Source organism: Diceros bicornis, chromosome 2 (genome assembly GCF_020826845.1).
Source record: "Diceros bicornis minor isolate mBicDic1 chromosome 2, mDicBic1.mat.cur, whole genome shotgun sequence".
NCBI lineage: Eukaryota > Metazoa > Chordata > Mammalia > Perissodactyla > Rhinocerotidae > Diceros > Diceros bicornis.
In genome coordinates, this window is record NC_080741.1 from 30092971 (window position 1) to 30120274 (window position 27304).

At 36.5% G+C, this 27304-nt stretch overlaps 1 protein-coding gene across 5 annotated transcripts in view; it reads left to right on the top strand.

The window, feature by feature from the left end:
• RARB (retinoic acid receptor beta) overlaps positions 1 to 27304 on the top strand; it is an 824831-nt gene that overhangs the window by 267316 nt on the left and 530211 nt on the right. Inside the window, exon 3 of one of the 5 annotated variants that reach the window (XM_058553917.1) lies at positions 23523 to 23720. The exons of the other annotated variants lie outside the window; for them this stretch is intronic. The gene's annotated coding sequence lies outside the window, so the exon portion shown is untranslated. The remainder of the gene's footprint in view (positions 1 to 23522; positions 23721 to 27304) is intronic. 5 annotated transcript variants of the gene reach the window in all.

Sequence of the window (27304 nt, forward strand, 5' to 3'; positions counted from 1 at the left end):
TTTCAAAATATTAATAGTTAATATGTCTTTCATTTCATAGACTTTTACTCGTTCACATTCTAGCTTAGTAGTTACTGTATATTGCATATTGTAATAGGTCATAAGAATTTCCCTTCCTCACCATGGAATTTAATGGGGCATGTGAATTGAGATTGCATACGAACATCTTGAAACCTTAAAAGCAACAACTGGACTTATGCTGTTTCCATCACTGCCAAGGCATTTTGCTTGTGGTTATTTTTGATGAGACTATTTCCCAACTAAACAACATGGTATTTGGGTTAAGCTAAGGAGACAGCTTATGTGACATCTCTGCTAAACTGTAAGGGATAAACAAACAGACAAACCTTTGGTACAATCGCTTAGTTAATGGGTAATTTTACACAAAGCAATTTTACCTTATAAGTTTTCCTTATGGGAAAAATTTAAACGAGGATCATGATTCAACAAATACAAAATACATGTCAAGTGCCCTTTGGTTTGAACCTCTAGATTGGCAAAATATAAAGAACTGATGTTTGCCTTTTTGAGAAAGGGGAGAGGTGGGCCTTTTGTTTCCGGCAATTTTGTTCATCTTTTCCATTTTACGAGCCATGCCTTTTCCAGAGCAGCTCCCCTCTTCTGTACTTCACACAGTAGCTACAACAGCTGTGTTAATTAAATAGATATGTCACGGGGCTGAGGCCGGTGCCTGCTGCCACATTGGCAGCCAGGAGCCTCCATGCATTGCAGTATCCTGCTGCAGTCACAGTCACAGACTAACAGAGAGGACAGGGCAGACTGCAAAGAGAAAAATAATAAACTATGAACAGAGACTTAGCGCTCGTCTGTGTCCACATTAAATATGCCATAAAATATTTATGGGATTAAATATGAGCACACTTTTCTCCCAGCCTTGGAATATTTGAATATAATTCTAAGAACCCTGGGTAAGATCACCTAGAGTGGTGACAAGCTGGTTTTAAGTGCTAAACTATAAATTGTTTGATTCTGAACACTGTGTGGTACAGTTCATTGACTCAGGAAATATTTATTGAATGTGTGTTCCTGCCCTGTGTTGGGGCTGGAAATACAGACGTGAATAAGGTAGAACTTAGAAAGTATACAGAATATGTTCAATTCTAATATTTCCAGTGTAGTAAAAATGCTAAATATATTGTGTGCATGTGTAATTATTCAATATTACTAACCGTATACTCAACTTTTATCTCTTCTACTTACTTCAAGAGAAAATCTGTATCAGGCAGATAAAGATCAAAGACCCAGAATATGAAAATCATTGTAGAAATATGAAAAAAAATCCCAGTTCTGCAGTTAATTCTTGCCAGAGTTTTACTTTTTCCAAAATTAGTCTTGGCTGTTTGTTGATTACTTTGGGATTAATGTCCAAATGGGTTTTGTGGTTTTAGTTAAAGAAATATTAATAGTAGTTAATGTTATGTCGCTGAAATTTAATTTGTCTTCTCTGGATTCTGCTTGCATAATGCTATTTTTTGTTCTAATTGATTCATAAAGATCATTAAACAAGAGAATAAAAACAATTTGTAGTTAATTTCTGGGAGATTGCAGCGTGTGTGTTTTATGGTTCAAATAACAGATGTTATTTCAGAGAAGCTAAGCAGTACTGTAACTTCCCTGGAAATCAGCATGGTGACTCACATGGTGGCTCTCCTCTCTTACCTCCTGATAGCTGTGCAGTGAACTCCTGCCCCTCGCCGAAACAGGAGAAAAGCAAACCTCAACAATTTTACCTCTGTGGGGTGTTAGGCTTCAGCTCAGCAGAAGAAACCAAAAGTAGCCTATCAAAACCTGATGACTTAAGAACATTCAGAATTCAACTTTGGTCATCTTTCCATTTTCAGAAATCTGATATTCGTTTAGAAAAATGCAGGTTTGAAAACACAATATCTCTTTCCCAAGAAAATTCTAATTCAACCAGCCAGATATTAGTGCTGTAATTCTTATTAGCCTTCAGGAAGTTACTTGACTAAATCTTTGGGCAGTGAGTAGAATGTATATTCATAGCATAAAATTCAGAAGAACTTACTAAGGAAAATAAACCTTTAGCAATCTATTTCTGTTGTGCTGCAACCTGTGCCTCAAAAGCAACATCTGTTCCTTTGGTCCCCGTTCAGTCCTCCTCCTCCATTTCTTACTAAAACATTTCAGGGTAAAGACTCATACCAACTAAAGCATATGGAAGGGTCAAAAGGATGGACGTCTAACCAGAAAGTCTTTTAGTGGCTGTGGAAAGGAGACCAAAGAAGAAAGGCCTTAAGAAGGACAAATGATGCAGTGTGAAAAATGATGACCCCAGAGGGACAGATGGAATCTTTATCTTAAATACACACTGCAAAGGGGGTCAGAGAAAGAAGGAGAGGGTTCCTCTGATGCGAAACTGTTATACTATTCACTTGCCTTGGGGCAACATAAGAAATCTATTCCATTTTTAAGACAAGAGACTTATATCCCACCTGAGGGAATGTACTGCACAGCTAAAGGCCAGATTTTGAAAGAAAAATATATGGAGAGATTATTTAGGTCTAAATTCTAGTGGACAATGGAAAAGAATTTCCCAAATTGACTCCACATACTTTTAAATGGGTAAGTTGAAAATAAGGTAATGGATTTGAGTTTTAGCTTCACAGCTCTCTTCAGGCCCCCATCTGAGCCTTCCTGCCCCCAAAACAGTTACCAATACAAAGGTCTCAAATGCACATATGCATGTGCACACAAATGCACACACACACGCAAACCAAAACAAAATACAAATAACACCCAAAAAAATATAGCCATTGACTTCTTTCCTTTTAACATTAATTTTAAGAATTTATGTTCCATTTTTACAGTAAATATTAGAGAACTTGAGAAATTGTCTTTACTTTGGAATGAAGTTGGCTGAGATGCTAGATGTAATTGTTCCATATGAAACCCTTAACTAAGACATTTTAAGCATGATCCTAATCTCTGAATTGCTCATGTGATGATATCTTCCATGGTTACCATGTATTTCCTGTGTGTTGCTATGTTTTAAACTATGATTAATACATTTCTACTTGTTTACCATATGGGGTGATTGAATTTAAAGTCAAAGCCATTCTTTGAGATAAGGAGGTGTGAGTAGGTATGGCTATAGAGGCCCTGAAATGGATCTCTCTCTTTCAATCAAGGTAAAAAAATGTATGTGCACCATATTTTTTAACTTATGAAATGTTTCAAATACACTAGAAAACATCAAGGAATTTAACATCATGTTCCTCTCTGTCAGACGCAATAAACATTAATTGAAAACATTAAAATTAAACTTTCCATGTGTAGTTATCCAAACCCATTTCCTTCCTTTGCTCCACAGATGGCTCATCACAACCCTGAAGTTAGAGAATATACTTCTAGCTCACGTGTTCTTGTTTTCCTTGATAACATATGCTTGTTTCCTTAAACAATATATAGTTTTGTTTCTTCTGTTTGGACATTTTACCTTGATACTATCACACTGTACTTTCCTTGTACAAACTGACTTTTAAAAGTTTGGTATTATATACTCAATAATACCAAACCCTTGGTAGGTGTAGATCTAATTCATCAGTTTAACTGCTATATAACAGTGATCTATTACATGACTACTATAATTTATCCATTCTATGGATGGCCACTTATATTGTTCCCATTATTTTGATATAATTCTGCAGCACATTTTCTTGTATTTATCTCTTGTACACATGAGTTACTGCAGTGATAATCAAAATGTTTAATAATCTGTACAGCATGAGTTCCAGCCCATCAGAACGGGATACTGGACAACAGGAGTGGATGCCAGCCATAAACACTTGTCATAGCTGTATTAGGTGTGCGAGCTGTATAATAGTCCAGTGTTCTAGAGTTCTTCTCAGATGAAGAGTTAGAAGTAGGAATTGTTGGGGCTGGCCCAGTGGCATAGTGGTTAAGTTCGCGTGCTCCGCTTCGGCAGCCTGGAGTTTGCCGGTTCGGATCCTGGGCGCGGACCTGCGCACTGCTTATCAAGCCATGCAGTGGCGGCATCCCATGTAAAGTAGAGGAAGATGGGCATGGATGTTAGCCCAGGGCCGATCTTCCTCAGCAAAAAAAAAGAAAGAAAAAGAGGAGGATTGACAACAGATGTTAGCCTGGGGCTAATCTTCCTTACTGAAAAACAGAAGTAGGAATTGTTGTGTCAAAGGGAAACACTTAACTACTCAATTAGAAATTGCTCTTTGGCATTGTAGTATCCATTTATTCCCACCAGGAATATATTAGAGTCCCCATTTCCCTACATCCTCACCAATTCTTAATACTGCTAGATAGTTTAGTATTTACCTGCTGGTGGGTTTGAAATATCAACTCTCCTTGATGCTTGATACATATTTTTCTGATTATCAGTGAGGTTGAACATCATTTCATATATTTACTAACCATTCCGATTGTCCCATCTGTGAATTACTTATTCATATTATTTTCTCTTTTTCTGTTTAGGCGTTAGTTATTTTATTGTGTTGAATGCTAGTTCCTTATACATTACATGCAAAGTAAATATAGTTGCCCAATCCACAGTTTGATTTTCAACATTTATTATGTTATTTATTGTCATATATGTTTTGCATTTTAATATCGTTGAATTTTTTGTATGTTGTTTTAAAAAATCTTAAACCAACATCATAAATGTACTTCTAAAATTATAAAATTTTGTTTTTATATTTTTTAACCCATCTGGAATTTTTAAATAATGACAGAGAGGGATCTGATTTGCCATCTTTTTGTGTTTCTCTAATAAGCCAAGTTTAAATACACAATAGGTCTGCTTCCTATATTCTGTTCCATTTGATATTTGTCTTGCTTTGTTTCAGTGCCACCCTGTCTCAATTATTATTGCCTCTATATTACATCTTGCCCTTCGTTCAGTTTTGTCCCACCTCATTTTTACTCTTCTTCAAAGTTTTTTTACTTTTTCTTGACCCTTTGCTCTTCTATATGAATTTCAAATTAATTTGACAAGCATCCAAGAAATCCTTAATAGGATTTTAGTTTGAAAGTGCATTGAATTATAGACTAATTTTTGGTCAATTTACATCTTTAAATATCAAATCCTTTCATCTATAACATGGATTTAGATCCCATTTATTTGTGTTTTTTTTTTTTTTTTATATAGCTCAGCAGAGTTTTGAAATTTGTTCCATAGAAGTCTTTGGCATTTTTGTTAGACTGATTCCTAAATACTCCAGTTGTGAATACAACTGTTCACAGTTGCTATTGTGAACAGGGTTGTTTAAAAATTTTCTCTAATTGGCAGTTTCTACGGTATAGGAATATTATTGTCTGTATGCTGGTCTTGTAAACAGCAGCCTTGCTGAATTATCTTATTTCTAATAGTCTATCTGCAAATTTTCTTGAATTTCTACATTGACAATTATGTTGTTATAGACTAAATGTTTATGTCCTCCCCCCTCCAAATTCATATGTTGAAATCCTAACCCCCAATGTGATAGTGTTAGGAGGTGAGGCCTTTGGGAGGTGATTAGGTCATGAGGGTGGAGCCCTCATGAATGGATTAGTGCCCCTATAAACAAGACCTCAGAGAGCCCTCTTGCTTTTTAATTTTACTGTTGTTTATTTTTCTGTTTTACCAATTTCTGATTACATCTTTATTGTCTTTCATTTACTTTCTTTGGTTTTATTCTGTCACTTTTTTCCCTAAATTTCTAAATTGAACAACAATTTCATTGACTTTTCAATGTTTCTTATTTCCATTATATACATTTAAAGCTATAAATTTGCCTCTGAATAGCTCATGAATTATTGCGTGTAGTACTTTCATTCTTACTCGTGTGACATTTCTAATATGATGCATTGTTTGGTTTATAAAATTTAACTGTACCTTAAAATGCTTAAACATGGGGATTTTTTTTTGCTCTCTTTTTGTTTTTTATTTCCAACGATATTGCATTTCTAATTTAATTGAATTGAGTGCTAAATTTATTGGACTATATACTCTTGATATATAGGTATTTGAGGGAACTTACTTTGCAGCCTATTTGGTATAAAATTTTAAAATATTCAGTGTATACATGTAAAATGTAGATTTTCTAAGTATTGGGTATAATGTTCTACATATATGCATTACATCTAACTTTTTAATTGAGTTGTTAGAATCCTCCTTTGAATTTATATTATTCTCACTTTGAATTTATGTTAATAAATGCATAGAAGTTCTAAATTATTTTAATCTTATCAGTGAATGATTCTTTTTATCATTATGTAATGATCATTTTATCATTATTTTCAACCTCACAGTATCTTTTGTCCAACATCAGTATAGTTACCTAAACATTCTTTTGTTTTTCATGCATCTTTTAATTCTAGAGGTTTTACTTTCTTTTCAAATGTGCATATTCTTTTTCTTAGTTACTTATTCTTTGAGAATGGTTTTCAATCCTTTTTAGCCTTTCAGTAATTATAAACATACTTATAGATGCTCATAGATTATTTTAGCTCATTGGGTACTAATTCTCCCTGTGGTTGCCCTCTGTTAACTCTATCTCATGGGAGTTCATTTCCTTTTTATTTATGACTTTTGTTTTTTCTTTGGAGTTCTGTGCACTCTGGGGCCCTAGGAATTTGAGTTATAGAAGAGTTCTTAAATTTATTTAGTTAATGTGGGATCTTACGCCACTAAATTCAATCTCCATATGTGTGTGGCACAGTTATGGTGTTTGTATTTTTCGTGGAAGTTTTTTTCTGTCACTACTGAGACCTCTGACTGAAAGTAACTTTCTTTGCTACATTTAAAAATGGAGTTTTTACAGTACTCCTTTTTGTGTTCAGGAGAGCCATGTAAAGGCCTAGGCTTTAATGGACGTTAGGTCACATGTCCGTTCCTTGCCTTTTATCCTAAGGAGTCATATCTAGTTCAATATCCCTCATGTTTTTACAGTCTTTTGGAGATGACCAATTGAGCTTTACATTCCTTTTTGCTTCTGTCTTCTAAGGGATTTCTCTTTTTCTCCTTCTTAGAAACTCAACGAGTTTGCATGTCTACTTAAACTTGTTTAAAGTTCTAACACTCGTTCAAAAAATCTGAATTCCTAAAGATATTGTCAAAATGTTTCTAAGAATTTGGTATGCCATACTCTTGAAAAGTAACATTTATACACACCTATTACATGCTGGATATCCTGCTGGAAATTTCCGTATGTTCAACTCTATTGTATCGTAGACATCACCTGTGAAGTATTATACTTACCCTACAAGTGAGAAAACTTGGATTGAAAGAAGTGAAACAACTCATGCATAACCCCAGAGCCCTAACAATCCAGGAGGAATGGAATCTTTGTCAGTCGAACTCAAGCGTGTGATGTACTTTTCTTCATGGCATCAAGCTTCTTTAGATCTTCCTTTTCTGTTATATCAATAAGTAAATGGACTCTAATTTTATTCAGAATGATATAATATATTAGAGATAGAAATCTTTATGTATTTGCTGAATGTTCATCTCATAATGTAAAATTAGAGATGTCTTGCATTATTCTGTAACCTACAGTACACTACCAGCCAGGTTATAAAAACTTACTTTAGGTAGCATGCATAAATGTCTCCAAAAGCCTTTTCTGCCCTATACTTTTATATAAAAGTGATCTGGTCCCATGAGGCATCAGATTTTGCTAGTGTGCCTGCAGTGTTTGGAGAGGATGCCTCAAGTGACCTTTGGGACAGCAGTGAAGGCAGCTTCTCATTGCTTATAGCCCACATCCCATGGACATTGTACTATGAGGCAAATCCAGTTAAGGAATCAAAGCCTACAGATGTGTACTTTTGTACATCTGCTTAAATTTGTTTCAAGTCAGTAGTTGATGACATCAAATGGTTGGACACAGGCTTTTTGGACTATAGTGTACAAATTAAGGACCAACAAGAAAATGGCAAAACAAGGATGCTAGTACTCAGGAGTCTCTTGAGTGTATGCATTAGAGTACAATTTAGATGTACTTAAGCACAAAGGACTTCATTAGCTCCTGTAGTTAGCTGCTCTAAGGGGTAGACTGGGCTTCAGTCATGGCAGTATGTCTCTCTCTCACTCCATCTCTTGCCTCTCTTGTGTGAGTTTTAATTTCAAGGACATTCTCTCCACAAGTGGCAAAGATGGCCCTAGACAGTTCCAGGATTACTTTTTCTTTATAGCCTTTGATGCAAGAAAAAAGAGACGGCAAGAAACAGCAACAGACTCCTTTTTCTCCCAACAGCCATATCAATCCAAGAAAATATTTTGACTAGCTCTGCTTGAATCTTGAACTCACTCCTGAGATCTGTGACTAGGGTGAATAGGCTACACCGGGTAGTCAGGGTCACACACCCAGTTCAGTGGCAGTGGAGATCAGGCTTCAAATGCTAGACTGACACAGACAATTTATATAAAGCAAAAAGGTGTTATGTTTCCAGAAGAAGAGACAGGATGCTGAGAAGTCAAAACAACAGATGTCACCTATAAAATTTCTACTTTCACATGGGTGCAACAATTTAGGGATTCTGGTAGTTTCAGAAATGTAAGGTACTGGTGCTTTACTTATTTCTAGAATGGAAACTTTAGATGGACCTCATCTCATCTCGATACAAAGTAACACAAGTATTTCATAGACCTTGCAAATTCAGCGGGGAGGTTCGGAAAAAAGAAAGAAGCAGGTCCAACAATACCATGGGCACTATCCAGATACCTTTATGTACTCAGTTAATTAATGGACCACAGTTATTTTGGCTCATTTCTCTTATTGAAGGAGAGAAATCTTCTTTTTTGTCATTTCTTTTATCTGTTTGTTTTTTGTTTTTTTCTCCATTGAAATCTTAAATACTCCCTTGACCTGCAAGGCTGAAGTTATACATAAAATTACCCCTGACTTAAAAAAACACTTTTGTTTTTGTTTTTTAACTGGTGACTATAATTTATTCTATATTCCTGGATTTTATAAAATTAAAAACTTCTGCTCCATGAAAGGCAATATCAAGAGAATGAGAAGACAAGCCACAGGCTGGGAGAAAATATTTACAAAAGACACATCTAATAAATAACTGTTACTCAAAATGTACAAAGGACACTTAAAACTCAACGATAAGAAAATGAACAAGTCAATTAAAAAAAGGGCTAAAGACCTTAGCAGACACCTTATTGAAGAAGATTACAGATGGCAAATAAGCATATGAAAAATTACTGCTTGTCCTATGTCATCAGGAAATGCAAATTAAAACAACAGTGAGGTACCATTACACGCCTACTAGAATGGCCAAAATCCAGAACACTGATAACACCAAATGCTGACGAGGATGTACACTAACAGAAACTCGCACTCATTGCTGGTGGGAATGCAAAATAGTATGGCCACTTTGGAAGACAGTCTGACAGTCTTTTACAAAACTAAATATACCCTTACCATACAATCCAGCGATCACATTCCTTGCTATCTACCCAAAAGAGTGAAAATTCATGTCCACGCAAGATCTGCATACAGATGTTTACAGCAGCTTTATTTGTAATTACCAAAACTTGGAAGCAACCAAGATGTCCTTCACTAGATGACTGGATAAATAAACTGTGACACATCCAGGCAATGGACTATTATTCACTGCTAAAAAGAAATAAGCTATTAAGCCCTGAAAAGACAGGGAGGAAATTTGAATATTACTACATGAAAGAAGCTGATCTGAAAGGGTTACAATACTATAAGATTCCAAGAATAGGACATTCTGGAAAAGACAAAACTATGGAGACAGTACAAACATCAGCGATTGCCAGGGGGTGAAGGGATGGAAAGGAAGAGCACAGAGGATTTCTAGGGCGGTGAAAATACTCTGCATGATACCATAATGACGGATACATGTCACTATACATTTGTCCAAACACACAGAATGGGTACAACATGTACAATACTAAGAGTGAACCATAATATAAACTATTGGCTTTGGGTGATTGTGATGTGTCAATGTAGATTCACCAGTTGTAACAAATGTACCACTCTGGTGGTGGATGTGGATAACAGGGAAGGTTATGCATGTGTAGGGGCAGGGGGTATATGGGAAATCTCTGTACCTTCCTCTCAATTTTTCTGTGAATGTAAAACTACTCTAAAAAGATAAAGTAAAAAAATCAAATTACTCTGGCTTTAAAAAAAACTTTTGTTTTTTATCTGATGCATGTAATTTACTCTATACCCCTGATCTATAAGAAAAATCTATTGAGTGTGTACATGTGTGTATTGCAAACGGGCACACTGAATGTCATATGTGTGTTAATACTGTTTTGGTCATTCATCACCAGAGGCCTGACTCTGAGAAGAATGTATCCTCTAAGAAATGTTGAGAACGTAATTTTACTTTGAAAACCTGTCAGCAATAATTTTATTTTTATAAATGTTAAAGTTTATACCAGTTTATAAAAGTATACCAATGTTATAGATTTTATATATATGTATTTGTTCGTGGCAAATATTAAAAAGATAAATTTTTTTCAGCAGGGAGTAATCTTCACAGACAAGTTGATAGACTTGATTTTCAAATGAGCAGAATTTGGAAGAGTGGCTCTTCCCAAGCAAGGACCTGAGCCATTTAAAAATGAATGTTTGCAAACAATTTCTAAGTTTTCAATAACAATGCTATTTTAAGCTTTGTCTTATATTTAGAAATCTGTGAGAATGGGGAGGGAAGGAGGTGAATAAGGGACAAATTAATCATCTTAAGTAGATGTCAGCTTTTCTACTAACACTGCTAAAAATAAATAAATAAAGGCAAGTCTTAAAATGTTTCTAACCAAAATACATAATACAAAACCAGCTGTGGTTTTTATTTCTAAAGAAAAACACTTGCTAAGCATTAGAACTTTTTAGCAGTGGCCATGTTTCAAGAATGTGAGGACATTCCATCTAGAGTTCTCATTTGTTCAAAGGAACAAATGTCTTTCATGAGAGGTTTTGATATGTTCCCAAACCACTCAACAGAAGAGTAATGTGGATATTTTTGCCTTTATTCCCAACTGTCCCCTCTCCCTCAGGGGGAGAAAAATGGGAGTGGTAGGAGAGATCTCTTTTACACATCAAAGTTGGCAAGCGCCTCAGTGATTGACTGCAGGCACGACCTCCTCGGAATTAAGCGGAAAGATCAGCTAGGAGCCACCTGTCTCGGCTTATATCCCAACCTGCTGGTTCTTCCGCCACTGTTCTACTGATAAGAAATCAACTCAGAATGGTATGTCTGACTTGAGAAAAGTTGATAAGTGTTGCTCTATCTCATCTGTGGTCAATGCAACTAATTTGGACAATTTTTTTTTCTATCTCACATGCCTTTTTTACTTGTAACTCTTTTGATCATGGAAGTGTATTTGCTGGATCCTCTCGTGACCGTCCATACATGGGATTCATGGGGCGGTGAATTTAGGAAGGGAATTTTGGTTTAATCTGGGGCTTCTCAAGTTGAAACATAAAACCTGCTTCATGCATAACAGTGTCCACTCAATATTTATTGGACGCCCTCTCTTGATAGTCATTGTGGCAGAGTGTGAAGACACCGAGGAGATAGCACAGATCCCACCTTCAGCAGGCTTCCTGCCTGCTTTGGGAGACACACAAGATAATTTACATCTCACTGTGAAACAGAACCTTGCCATCATGAAATGTCCATACACTGTGTCCCCAGACTTTAGAGCAATACCTGATGCAAAGGAGGAGCTCGCAAAAGAAGGAATGAATCAACTAATGACAATCATGCAACCATGCACTGGGCATTGTTCCGACAGATGCTTTGTAGAGTGTGATTTACTAGGTCTAGAGTGTATCCACCTTATTTTATTTTTAGGTTAAAAATTAACTTTATTTTTCTAGATTATAAAGCTTACCAAAGAAAATAGAATATTTTAAAAAATATAAAAAAGCAGAAAGTCACTTAACATTTTGGCTTATTTCCTATCAATTTTTTCTATGCTCCATATATATTTGCACATGTATGTAAATATAAATATGTACATGTATGCATATATAAAATATCTATACATACACATATGTATGCATATATAATACATATACATTAGAGACAGTTATACTGTGTGTGTGTAAGACATATATAAATAGAAAGAGAGATTGATTGAGAGTGTGTATTGTACATTTTTGTTTTGCATACTGGCTCCACAGTTTGTCGCCTTAGCATTGGACAAGTAACTTAACCTACTAATGTCTTCGTTTCATCTATAATGTGGGGATAATGAAAATATCTGTTGTCAGAAAGATCAATTGAGTTTATATATAAAATGTTTAGAAAAGTATTTGGTACCAAGTTAATGTTTTACAAGTATTTGCTATGATTATACTTATGATCACTTACAGCAGTAAAAGATCCTTGTATATAAACTTATGGCTGTGCAATATTCTTTGAATTGATGTAAATTACATTATAGCTATTCCATTTTTGGACGTTCAATCATTTCTGATTTTTCTGTATTACATATAATGCTGCAATGGCCATCTTTGATCTCACTCCTCACAGCCTTTGCTTAGCTTTATTCCTCTTTGTCTTATAATTCTTCTTGAATTATTGTTCTGAGAGTAAAAGACTATAATGCAAGAAAAATAAAAACATACTATTGAAATGAAGTTCATTAGGAATAATTATAGGGTGTTTCATTTAGGAAGGAAAAGCAGAACAGACATGAGATATAGTCAGACCAGCTTGGCAGGGAAGGCTGTGGACTTGAGACCAAAGACAGGTTATTACTGTAGCACTAAAATTACAAAATGAAGTCTCCTATTAAATCAAAAGTAACACCAGTAACGATGAGGTGGTCTTCTCTCATCTCTACTTTTGTCAGGTAGATATTAGCACTGGTGTACGCTTTTGTCACCTCCATAGATGTTTCATATTATGACAGAAGTAGTACAGCTAAATGTTTTAATGGATACAACTACCAGCCTCATTAATAGGTGCAACATTTATTTGGTACTATCTGTGTTTTAGGCACGCATAGAAGCAGAAAATGAAGACAAACATCTTACCTTTAAGGGGCTCATGATTATTTATAGTAAAATGTGATCCGTGCTAGAAGAAGGGTATTTGCTAAACAAAGTTTTAGGGAATAAGGGAATAAGGATCCACTCCTTGCCTGGGGGAAGATATGGAAGGATATACAGATGAAAAGGCTTATGAAAGTTACCTTCCATTTTCACTGATGGGGTCTATACTCCTGGATCCATATAGTTTGTAGAGGGTATGGTTGGGCAGCAGCTTCAGGCTGCCTTCTGGCCGTGAAATTAACCTGAGAAATCAGATTGGCCTCCTCTGAGCCTGGAGATCATGCCTGGTAGCATAAGATAGGCTTTGCTGTGATGACAAATAAACCCCAAATCTCGGTAGCTGAGCCTATAAAAAGTTTTCTTTCTCTCTCAAAGTCTAATGCAAGTTCCTCCACATGGAGCTTCAGGGATCTAAGCTTTCTCTGTCTTACGATGCCACTGTTTCAACATATCACAGCAGTAAGGGAAGAGAGAACGTGAAGGCTGCTTGTGATGTTTTTAACTTCAGGGCCCAGTATGATTACATCCTTCACAGCCATATTTTATTGGCCAGAATGCAGGCACTTGCCCCAACCTAATAGCATGAGACCCTGGAAAATATTTTCTTTCTGTATGTCCAAAAACAGAACAAGTAAATGGAATTGAGTGAAAACATAGTATTGTCACTTCCGCAGCATGACATTTAGATCCCCAAGAAACTGTCCGGCTCCCACTTACGCCCAATAGTTAGCCTTTCCCAAATGTTGAGATGTAAAGGGCGACAACTGAAAAGTTTAAGTAATTTAAGTAGCAGTCTTATGAGATTTATTAGCTGTGCAAATTAACTATTAAGTAGTATTTTTGAGTTTTATCTAATTCTATCAGTATGACTCTGAACAGTGATAGAGCAATTCTTTATACTTGATTATTTTGAGTTCTAATTCCCTGCTCTTGTTCTTTTCAGCTGCTTTTCCTATTCAGCCAATGGAAATTCTGTTCTGCTAGTCATTCGGGTCAAAATCTTGGAGTCATCCTTGATTCATTTCTTTTTTCTCATATCCTATATCAAGTCTCTAAGCAAATTCTGTTGGCCCTACTTTTGTAATATGTTCATCATCGAACCACTTCTCACTGCCTCTACTGCTACCAGTTAGTCTGGAACACCAGGTCCCTTGCATTACTGAAATAGTCTCCTGTCTCTCCTCTTCCACCCTTGCCTCGCTGTTTCTACCCATGCCTCTATCAGTTATTTGTTACTGTGTAAGAAATTACCCCAAAACTTAGTGCTTTAAAACAAACATTTATCATCTCACTATTTCTGTGGATCAGGAATTCAGGAGCAGCTTAGCTGGTGGCTCTGCCACAGGGTCTCTCGTGAGGTCACAGTCAAGTTGTAGACCAGGACTGTAAGGCTTCTCTGTGGCTGGAGGATTGGCTTCCAAGATGACTCACTTAAATTGCTGGCAAGTTAGTGCTGGCTGAGAAAGCTAGTGCTGGTTGAGAAAGTTCCTGGCTACACGGGCCTCTCTAAAGGACGGCCTAAGTGTCCTCACAACGTAGTGGCTGGTTCCCTGGAGTAAGATGGAAGCCACAATGTCTGTTATGACCAAGCCTTGGAAGTGACACACCATCATCTACATAATTTTTTACGTGGGTCAGCCAAATTCATTTTGGGAGAGAACTACGCAAGAGTGTGAATACTTGAGGCAAGAAATATTGGGGCCATTTTGGAGGCTGGCCACTATGCTCCCTATGGTCTATTCTCTACTTAGCAGTTATAGCAGCCTTTTTAAATATGTAAATCAGATTGTGTCATTTCTCTGTTAAAAACTTTTCAAAGCTTACCCATTTCCTTCAGCATAAAAGTCAAGGTTCTAGAAGGTCCCAAATTATGTAGCCCATTACTTCCTCCCTAACTTCATCTCCCATTCTTTTCTCCTTTCTCATACACTGTAGCCACGTTGGCTTCCTTGTTGTTCCTAGAATAGGAAAATGGCAATCCCAGCTCAGGACTTTTGCACTCTCTGTCGCCTTTACCTGAAATGGTCTTCTTCCAGATAACCTAAAGGTTCACTTTCTCATTTCCTTTTGGTCTCTACTCCAATGTGATATTATCGGAAAAGGCTTTTCCCTACTACCTTATGAACTAGTCTCCCTCCAGCATACTCTCACCTTTGCTTTGCTTCATTTGTATTCATAGCACTTAAAAGCACTGATATTACAATTTGTCTAGCTCCCTAAAGTCAACCAAGCTTTATAGAAACAGACATTTTGTCCATTTTGTTCTCACTCTATCTCAGTACTTATAAGTATGCCTGGTATATTATACTTTGAACCATAAGAAATTGCCATATGATTTACCATATATTAGTTTAAGCAGATAAAATCTTGACTTTAAGCTCTCAAATAAAGAAAACCACAAATTTTGTAATTGAATCGCTGTGAAACTCCAACTTCTTTTGTGATATTGTTATATAAAAAAACTTTAAAAAGCACCTTTTTGGCATTCTTTTCTGGGTTCTAGTTTCAAAACACTAGAGTATATATTGCACAAGACTTTTAAAATTGCATATTTGGAAGTAAATTTGATGCCTGGTTTCTATTTTTAAAATGATGAGAGATACAAGATTAATACACAAAAGTCAATTGCTTTCCTACATACCAATGAACAATGAACAAGTGGAAATTGAATTTAAAAGCACAATACCATTTATATTAGCACCCCCCCAAAAAGAAATGCTTAGGTATAAACCTAACAAAACATGTATAAGATCAGTATGAGGAAAGCTACAAAACTCTGAATGAAATTCAAAAAAGAACTAAATAAAGGGAAAGAGATTCCATGTTCATAGATAGGAAGACTCAATTTTGTCAAGATTCAGTTTTTCCCAAGTTGATCTATAGATTCAATGCAGTCCTAATCAAGATTCCAAGAAGTTATTTTGGGACACTGATTTGAAAGTTTATATGGAGAAGCAAAAGACTCAGAATAGCCAACACAATATTGAAAGAGAAGAACAAAGTTGAGTGACTGATGCTACCCAACTTCAAGACCTACTATAAAGCTACAGTAATCAAGACAGTGTGCTATTGATGACAAAATAGACAGATCAACCAATGGAACAGAATAGAGAGCCCAGAAATAGACCTATCTAAATATAGTCAACTGATCTCTGACAAAGGAACAAAGGCAATTCAGTGGAGCAAAGATAGTCTTTTCAACAAGTGGTGCTGGAACAACTGGACATCCACATACAAAAAAATAAATCTAGACACAGACTTTATACCATTCATAAAAATTAATTCAAAATGAATCATAGACTTAAACATAAAACACAAAACTATATAACTCCTAGAAGATAACATAGGAGAAAACCTTGATGACTTTGGGTATGGCGATGACTTTTTAAATACAACACCAAAGGTGCAATCCATGAAAAAACTAATCGATAAGCTGGACTGCATTAATATTGAAAACTTCTCTGTCAAAGGCAATGTCAAGAGAATGAGTAGACAAGCCACAGACTGGGAGAAAATATTTGCAAGAGACACACCTGATAAAGGACTGTTAAACAAAATACACTAAGAACTCTTAAAACTCATCAGTCAGAAAACAGACAACCCAGTTAAAAAATGGGCCAAAGCCTTTAACAGACCCCTCACCAAGGAAGATATACATATGGCAGATAAGCAAAGGAAAAGATGCTCCATATCCTATGTCTTCAGAGAAATTCAAAATAAAACAACAGTGAGACAGCACTACACACCTATTAGAATGGCCAAAATCCAGAACACTGACAACACCAAATTCTGGCAAGAATGTAGAGCAACAGAAACTCTCATTCATTGCTGGTGGGAATGCAAAATGGTACAGCCATTTTGGAAGACAGTTTGGCAGTATCTTATGAAACTAAATATACTTTTACTACACAATCCAGCAATTATACTCCTTGTTATCTACCCAAAGGAGTTGAAAACTTACATCCATTCAAAAACCTGCACACAGACCTTTATAGCAGCTTTATTCATGATTGCCAAAACTTGGAAGCAATCAAGATGTCTTTCAGTAGGTGAGTGGAGAAGTAAACTGTGGCACATCCAGACAATGGAATATTATTCAGCACTTAAAAGAAATGAGCTATCAAGCATGAGAAGACATGGAGGAACCTTAAATGCATATCACTAAGTGAAAGACACCAATCTGAAAGTGCTACGTACATACATACTATTTGACCTTCTGGAAAAGGAAAAACTGCAGACAGTATAAACTTCAGTGGTTGCTGGGGTGTGGGAGTGGGGCAGGGATGAATAGGAAGAGCACGAAGGATTTTTAGGGCAGTGAAAAGACTGAGTATGATACTACGGTGATGAATACACGTCATTAAATATTTGTCCAAACCCATAGAATGCAGTGCCAAGAGTGAACCCTAAGGTAAACTGTACCCTCTGGGTGATTATGTGTCAGTGTAGGTTCATCAGTTGTAACCAACGCACCACTCTAGTGGGGAATGCTGGTGATGGGGGAGGCTATGCAAGTGTAGGGGCAGGAAGTATATGGGAAATCTCTGTATGTTCCTCTCAATTTTTCTGTGAGCCTAAAACTGCTCAAAAAAAAAAAAAATCTTTAAAATGATGAGACAGAAACAAGTAATCATAAGAAAAGATTCAGTGTTTGATTACTTCTGGTTTAATCAAGACCTGTTACAGAAGGCCTTATACATTAATCTCAGGCAATGAGGTAAAAAGTAATAGGTTTTGAACATGGATTTTTATTCCTCTCTATCTTCCTCTACATGAGACCACTCTTACTCCAGAGTCAGGCATTATGCCTTAGAGTTCTGCTTTGAGTTTTTCTGTCTGAAATACTTATTTGATTTATAAATTCACTAAGTCTTGAGAACTTTTCATCAACTAAACTAAATGTCTTTATGTCCTAGAACTCCTTATGTGGAAGGAGAAGGTCAGTAATTTAATGTCCTCCAATGTAATATCTAGTAATAATCCATAGTATTTATGTACTCCTTTTGATTTTCCATGTCTTCTGAATAAGAAAAAGCATGAATATTGCAAAGAATCCTAAGAGGAACTATGACTTTTAATCTGGAGTTTGATTTATAGTTCAAACTTTTAGCATCTGCCAAGCTCAAAAGATATAAGGCAAATGAAATGATGCTTAAGAAACCTGCAATAAAGCAAAAGGGCATGGGACCTGGATCTTCTGATTACTACAAATAGGAGGCAAAGGAAATTGCAACATTTGCCCTTTGATCTTACCCAAGTCAGTGGAAGTCGCTGAGGGGTACCTGATTAATAAAGGATGCTATTCTAAATGTGGGACTCAATGCTAGTTGCCAAAACCACACTCGTGTTTTTCTGAAAGTGGTGCATGCATTTGTTAGAAAACAAAAATAGGGGGACAAAAGAAGGCCTTTGGAGTAGGAGTCTCTTGATTGATTGGCAGGAGGGAAGTCCCCATTCACACTTTCCATGGGTTCATTGCCGGCAACACCCTAGAACTGGTAGGCGTTCCATAGCATGAACCTCCAAGGGGTCCCTACCCCAACCCCACCATAGCTGACCTTCCTTCACCAGGTCTCTCTTACCTAGTTTCTAGGATTGTGAGTTTGGGATAAGCCTTCTTCCAGAAGGCTTGGAAGGGGGATGGGAAGTGTGCTGGTTTGCCTTGTTCTGTCTGGAAAAGGTCAGAGTGGAATGACTGTGGTGTCAGGGTTAAGGGAAGCAGTGGAAGGGAGACAAGCAGGAAGGAAAGGATAATTTAACTGAACCCAGTTTGAACCTTTAAGCAGTTCAGTTCAGGGACAGCACTGACGTCAAAGCTGTTTCTTATTTTATAAAAGCCAGGCTGTCTGATTCAAGGAGCCCCTCTTACCTTCCCCAGTCCAAAGCGCTGGGTCATGACCCTTTGGGGGATTGTTCTTTATAACCTTAGTTCAGGTAGAGGTTTTCCTAAGGTTGCTTACCACTTTCTTTCTCTTGTAAGATAGGGTTCTAATACTGAGGGCCAAAGGACAGAGGAAACTAAAGAAAACCTTAAGAATCACATTTGATTAGTTTTACATCCTTACTCCATCAGATTCTGTATCTTAAATAACAGCTCTTCTACAGTCATTCCATGCCTTTTCCAAACTTACAGTAAACATTCCTTTCTCTCTGCTATTTAAACTAACACAACAAGAGTTTTGAAAATTAATTAACTCAGAATTGAAAAAATTGCTATGACAGTCAGTTTTATAGCTGTGTGCACAAAATTTTTAAAAACTATCTGTGTAATTATAATATACAATGAACCTGATATGTAAGTATATCAGGCTTGGAAAGTGTGATCTTTTACTCTACATGCAAACTTTTAATTATATAACAATATTTCCACCATTTTAAATATATGTCCACCACTGTATTTGACGTCTTTGTTTTTGGAGCAACAAATTATTGTAGGGATTCAGGTTCAACTAACATTAAAGAATCTTCCATCTGGTTGTGCTGAGGTGGGCATTTTCTTTTAACCCTTACACTATCTCTGTGAGGTAAGTTTATTATATTGTATTCTTCTAGAAGGCCAAAATGGTACTCAAGGTTTTGTGATTTATCCGGAGTCACAATTCTTCTAGGGCCTACTCCCATGACACCCTTCACGAACCTTCCCTGATCCTTCTCTGGTCAGAATTAAATCACTCCTTCCTTTAAATGCACACGAAATACTGCTTGTGGCTCTGCTTGATAGTTATGCAATTCTGCCTTGTATTGTCTTTCTAACCATACCTGTCTCTCCAGACTTCTTTTTGTCTCCATGTGTGACCATCAAGGGCAATACTTTGTATCCTTTTTGCTTCCTCCCCAAAGCCCAGCATGCATCATGCCTGTTTAAAATAGTGACTCTGTTTTTTGAATTGAATGAAGTTAATCTATATCTATTCCAGTACTTTTTGTTAGTTCCTTCATTCACTAGGTATCTATTGAATGCTTGTAATGTTGCGGGCTAGGTGCCAGTTATGTAGAGGTAAGTAAACCAGACAAATCCCTGTCTTCATGGAACATATAGCTTAGGGAAACAAGCAATAAACAGAATAAACAAGTAAATTATAGTCATGTGCCACATAACGACAGTTTGGTCAACGACAGACTGCATATACAACAGTGGTCCCGTAAGATTAGTACTGTATAGACTAGGTGTGTAGTAGGCTATACCATCTAGGTTTGTGTAACTACACTCTATGTTGTTTGCACGATGATGAAATCCCCTAACAACACATTTCTTAGAAGGTATCCCAGTCAGTGACTCATGATGATATATAGTAGCAGATGGTCAGAAAAGATCTCACTGAGAAGGTAAAATTTGAACAAAACCTGAAGTAGGTGAGGGAGTAGACTGTGTATGTATATCATTGATATTTTTTTTATTAATGTGAATTTAAAACATTTTTTTTAATGGTAAAGCCAAAGGTTGGGAGATTTCTCCTTCCATTTGTAGCTATATTTTGTTAATATTAGACTAGAAGGGACCTTAGGAATTATCTTGTCCTTCCTCCTGTTTCTCAATTTTATAGGTGAGGAAACTGAGACTCAAAGAGGTCAAGTGTACAACCTTCTTTACTTGGCCTTAGACTGACCAATGACATCTTAGCAGCCTACTGAAAATTCAATAGAGCAAGTCCAGGTGAGTCCTTAAGATCCAAGCCAGTCTTCCGTCTAGCCATCCACTTATTCAGCAAGCTCTTATCCTACACCTATTCTGGAAATTATTGCTTCAAGCCTGAAAACAGTGTCGAAGAAACTGATGTGTGCTTGGTGGACTTTGTAATCCACATAGAAGACCAGTCCCATACCTAGGAATCAAGTCTGTCTAAGGCAAAATATAAGCAACAGTATGAATTCAAATGAAGAGCGTAATCACTAAGGTGTGGATCTGGTCAGAGTGAAGTCTTGATTTAGTACCTAGAGAAAAGAGGCACCATTTGGGGAGAGAGAAAGTCATTTATTCCAAGCGAAGGCCACAGGAGGCTGCAATGCTAATAGTGCAGGGAGGACTGACACCACTCACGCTGGATTGGAAATCCTGCGCTGAGAAATAGTGACAAATACTTCCAAGGTGACATACACATTTAACATCAGTGGAGAAAATAGTAATTAAGCTTCATTTAGCTTCTGACTTGGACAGAGTAAATGTCTGCATGTCTCTGGATTGAATCTGCCCAGCTAAACACTGAGCATGAAATCAAAGGCACTTCAAAAGTGTCTTGATGTGTATGTTAAATATTCCAAGGTAATAATAACATCCTAAAATATTATTAATATGTAGGAAATCCACTTTGATTTTTAAAGCAGTTTCTTATAAGAAAGTGGTTCACAGATCTAGCTGACAAGCTGAATCACCTGGGAAGTGTTTAAAAAGCTATTCTTTGGTCCCACGCCCAGATGTTTTGATTCAGAAGGTCTTGAGTAGGGCAACAGAGTGAGTACTTTTAACAAGCTCCACGTGAATTCAGATAATCAGCCAGCTTCAGAAATGCTCTGTATTGGAGAGCTCAGATTGCACGGGAATGTTGGCTTCCTCCATCTACATGTTAGAAACTTGAATGATATACTGATTTCAATTTTAACTGTCTTATTATACACAAAAGGACTGAAAAGGAAAATGTCCTATATCATTGCTTCTGCAGGTTGGCATATTTTGACTTTCTAATGAGGGAGCTTCTAAATGTTGTTCGAGGTGATTTAGGGTAGTAGGAAAAATGAGACACTTTATCTTATTTCTAGAGGAAAAGTAATCTATACAAACAAAGTGATGTACAAAGTCTGTGCTAATAAAATGGGATAATTTGATTATTTTTGGCTTTATAATACATAAACAATATAGTGGGCACACCTGAAAAATGAGAATAATAATAAGGCCAATTCCATAGATCAAATAAGAAGTTGATTGTAAAGTGCTTGGTATAGTTTCTGGTATGTAGTTAGAACTCCTAAATAATAATAATAGCTGCTATTATTATTTGTTTAAGAATCTCCTTGATATCTTCCTCAGGTTGAAACCTGATTGGACTGGACATATAAAATAATTGGTGTATATTGAGGAAGGAAGGATGGGTGTGTGAAGTGTCTCAGCAAACTATTTCGTCTGGCACAGACCATTTTACTATGGTGAAACTGATTAGTTCTGCTTAAGTCCTAGTCCCCTTGAATCAACGTAGACTTAGGCAGTGTGCTGCAAACAGTATTGCCTTGAGGAAATGACCAAGTGGTTACATTAGATTAGGAGTCAAGTCGGGGTTTAAGAAAAACTTTGGCGCAAAGAGCAGAGTTTAGTTTTGTGTGAGAATCTGAGAACTATCTCAGATCCTTAGGTCAACCTGGGAACCACTTTCATTTCCCTGAAGTGGCCCAGATGATAGATGCATTTGGTCCTATGTGGTTCCTTTAACCTGGCTGGCATGTGCCTAGGCCACGTATGATGCCATTGTAGAGGTCTCCAGAACCTGCTTTTGGCTACACTGAATTCTTGCTGAACCATTGTCACAGTGTGTTCTATTTTACTTATTATTTCTGATCATCTCATCTTCTGACTTTGTGATTAGTTTTCCTGTTCCTATTGTTGCCCTGCCATGAAGACCTTCATGCTTGGTGCTGCTTCATGAGCCCTGACCTCTGACTTGGGTCCTTGACAGTGATTTGTCTTTGTCTCATTGACAATATCAGAATCAACCATTCTAGGTAAACAAACACTCATCCAGTTCTAGACTAGGATAATCAAGCACAATACAACCTGAAGATAGCCTTGCTAAATGGTGCTAATAGAGAGGGCTGGGGAAAAGAGGGATCAAATGCTGGCCAAACAGCTTTCTCTCTTACTCAGGCCTTCATGGTTCAGGTGGGGGGAACTGAGCTAGTTCCTCCTCTCTGCGCTGACAGAGACTGTCTGTTATTCGGGACTGTTTTGATTACATGGGATAAGAATACAACTAAAACTAACGTAAACATAAAAGGGAATATTCTGACACTAAAATTGAAAAATCCAGGATACTGTTATATTCGGGAATGGTTGTGTTCAGGTGCTTAAATAATGTCAAGCTTTCTCCCCCTCTCCCCCTCTCAGCTCTGGGTTGAGTGTTCTCAGGCGTGTTCTCTACTCATGTGACAAGATGGTAGCCACCACTTCTAGACTTATATTTTATTCCCTTATCAACTCAAGCAGAAACAAAACACTTTTTTCCTGGTTGTTATGTACTTAGGTCCTTGTATGGCATATTTTCTCACCCAAAATAGTCTCTGATTCCACATGCCCATTTGCAATATAATGTCTCTTCTCCCATCAAGAGATGGAGTCTATTTCCCTACTCCTGGAGACAAGGTTGGTCTTTTTCTGGTTTGGACCAATAGAATGTTCCAGAGTTGTGCTATGTCAGTTCTGGGCGCAGTTCTCAAAAGTTTTAGAAGCTTCTGCTTTCATTCTTTTTCTCCCTTGAACCTCCATGTAAGGAAATGAAGGCTATCCATGTGGAAAGAGAGGCCACCTGGAGGGAGAGGCCCTGGAAGATGAGAGAATGTGAACAGAATGGTCTCTGTGAAGAGAACTGAGTTTCCCCAGCTGACAGCCAGCACCAAAGCCCAAGTTATATGAAGGAATCTATTTTTGACCTTCCATTTGAGCCCAGATGCCAGCAGGCAGCTGAATGAGTAAGTCCAGCCAATGCCACAGGGAGTAGAGCTAGTCCAACCCGACTAAGCCCTGCCCAAATTCCTGATCCACAGACTTGTGAACAATAAAATAGTTATCATTTTAAGTTATTAAGTTGTGGGATAGTTCGTTATACAGTAATAGAAGATGGGAATAGTCTTTTATTTTTATTGAGTTATAATTGACATATAACATTATATTGGTTTCAGGTATATAACACAATGATTCAGTATTTGTATGCACTGCAAAATGGTTACCACAATAAGTTTAGTTACCATTCATCGCCATATATAGTTACAAATTTTTTTCTCTTGTGATGAGAACTTTTAAAATTTGCTCTCCTAGTAACTTTCAAATATGCAGTACAGTCTATTAACTATAGTCACCGTGCTGTCTATTACATCCCCATGACTTATTTATTTTATAACTGAAAGTTTGTACCTTTGACTCCTTTCACCCATTTAGCCCACCCTCCACCCACCTCTCCTCTGGCAACCGTCAATCTCTTCTGTATATCTATGAGCTTGGCTTTTTTGTTTGTTTTGTTTTGATTTGTTTGAGTATTTTTAGATTCCACATAAGTGAAATCATACGCTATTTGTCTTTCTCTTTCTGACTTATTTCACTTAGCATAGTGGCCTCAAGGTCCATTCATGTTGTTACAAATAGCAAGATCCCATTATTTTTTATGGCTGAGCAATATTCCTTTGTGTATATATATATATATATATATATATATATATATATATACACACCACATCTTGTTTATCCATTCATCCATTGATGGACGCTTAGGTTGTTTCCATACCTTGGATATTGTAAATAATTCTGCAATGAACGTGAAAGTGCATATATCTTTTCGAATTAGTGTTTTCGTTTTCTTCAGATAAATACCCAGAGGTAGAATTGCTGGATCCTATGGTAGTTCTATTTTTAATTTTTTGAGGAACCTCCATATTGTTTTTCCTAGCGGCTGTACCAGTTTACATTCCCACCAACAGTGCATGAAGGTTCCCTTTTCTCCACATCCTCTCCAACAATTATTTCTTTTTGATGATACCATTCTAACAGGTGTGAGGTGATATCTCATTGTGCTTTTGATTTGCATTTCCCTGATATTTAGTGATGCTGAGCATCTTTTCATGTGTCTATTGGCTGTCTGCACCTCTTCTTTGGAAAAATGTCTATCAGGTCCTCTGCCCATTTTTTAAATTGGATTGTTTGTTTTTTTGCTATTGAGTTGTATGAGTTCTTTCTATATTTTGGATATTAACCCCTTATTAGATATATGGTTTGCAAATATTTTCTCCCATTCAGTAAGTTGCCTTTTCATTTTGTTGATGGTTTTCTTTGCTGTGCGGAAGCTTTTTAGTTTGATGTAGTCCCTGCTTATTTTTGCTTTTGGAGTCAGATCCAAAAAATCATTGCCAAGACCCAGCTGACTGCTTATGTTTTCTTCTAGGAGATTTATGGTTTCAGGTCTTACATTCAAGTTTTTAATCCTTTTGGAGTTAATTTTTGTGTGTGGTGTAAGATAGTAGTCTAATTTCATTCTTTTGCATGTGGCTGTCCAGTCTTCCCGGCACCATTTATTGAAGAAACTGTCCTTTCCCCTTTGTATATTCTTGCCTTCTTTGTCATAAACTGATTGACCATATATGCTCGGGTTTATTTCTGTACTCTCTCTTCTGTTCCATTGATCTGTGTGTCCGTTTTTATGCCAATACTATACTGTTCTGATTACTATAGCTTTGTAATATTGTTTCAAATTAGAGAGCATGATGCCTCCAGCTTTGTTCTTCTTTCTGAATATTGCTTTGGCTAGTCAGAATCTTTTGTGGTTCCATACAAATTTGGGGATTGTTTGTTCTATTTCTGTGAAAAAATCCATTGGAATTTTGATAGAGATTGCATTGAATATGTAGATTGCTTTGGGTAGCATAAACATTTTAACAATGTTAATTCTTCCAGTCCATGAGCACAGAATATTTTTCCATTTATTTGTGTCATCTTTAGTTTCTTTCATCAATGTCTTATAGTTTTCAGTGTACAGGTCTTTCCCCTCCTTGGTTAAATTTATTCCTAGGTATTTTATTCTTTTTGATGCAGTTGTAAATAAGATTGTTTTCTTAATTTCTCTGCTAGTTTGTTGTTAGTGTATAGAAATGTAATAGATTTTTGTATATTTATTTGGTATCCAGTAACTTTACTGTATTCGTTTATTAATTTTAACAGTTTTTTGGTGGAGTCTTTAGAGTTTTCTATATATAAAATTATGTCATGCACAAATAGTGAAAGTTTACTTTTTCGTTTCCAATTTGGATACTTTTTATTTTTCTTGCCTTATTGTTCTGGCTTCAATACTATGCTGAATAAGTGGCAAAGGTGGACATCCTTGTCTTGTTCCTGATCTTAGAGAAATAGCTTTCAGCTTTTCACTGTTGAGTATGATGTTATCTGTGGGCTTGTCATATATGGCCTTCATTATGTTGAGATATGTTCCCTCCATATCCACTTTGTTGACAGTTTTTATCAGAAGTGGATGTTGAATTTTGTCAAATGCTTTTTCTGCATCTATTGAGACTATCATACGATTTTTATCCTGCATTTTGTTAATGTGGTGTATCATGTTGATTGATTTGTAGATGTTGAACCATCCTTACAACCCTGGAATAAATCCCAATTGATCATGGCATCGTATCCTTTTAATGTGTTGTTGAATTTTGTGTGTTAATATTTTGTTGAGGATTTTTGCATCTACGTTCATCAAAGATACTGGCCTGTAATTTTCTTTTCTTGTGGTATCCTTTTCTAGTTTGCATGTCAGGAAAATACTAGATTGGTAAAATGAGTTTGGGAAGCATTCCTTCCTCTTCAAATTTTTGGAAGAGTTGGAGAGAGATTGGTATTAATTTTTCTTTGAACGTTTGGTAGAATTCACCAGTGAAGCCATCTGGTCTTGGATTTTTGTTTGTTGGGAGGTGTTTGATGAATGATTCAATCTACTTACTAGTAACCAGTTTATTCAGATTTTCTATCTCTTCATGATTCAGTCTTGGAAGGTTGTATAATTCTAGAAACTTATCTATTTCTTCTAGGTTGTCCAATTTTTTGGTGTATAATTTTGTATAGTAGTCTCTTATGATTCTTTGGATTTCTATGGTGTTAGTTATAAAGCTTTCTCTTTCATTTATGATTTCATTTATTTGAGCCCTCTCTCTTTTGTTCTTGGTGAGTATAGCTAAAGGTTTGTCAATTTAGTTTATCTTTTCAGAGAACCAGTTCTTAGTTTCATTGATCTTCTCTTTTAGCCCCTATTTCATTTATTTTGGCTCTGCCTTTGTTATTTCCTTTCTCCTATCAACTTTGGGCTTTATTTGTTCTTCTTTATCCAATTCCTTGAGGTATAAAGTTAAATAGTTTGTCTCAAGATTTTTCTTACTTCCTGAGGTAGACCTGTGTCACTATGAATTTCTCTCTTAGAACTGCTTTTACTGCATCCCATAAATTTTGGTATGTTATGTTTCCATTTTCATTTGTCTCAGTGTATTTTTTGATTTCTCTTTTCATTTCTTCATTGACC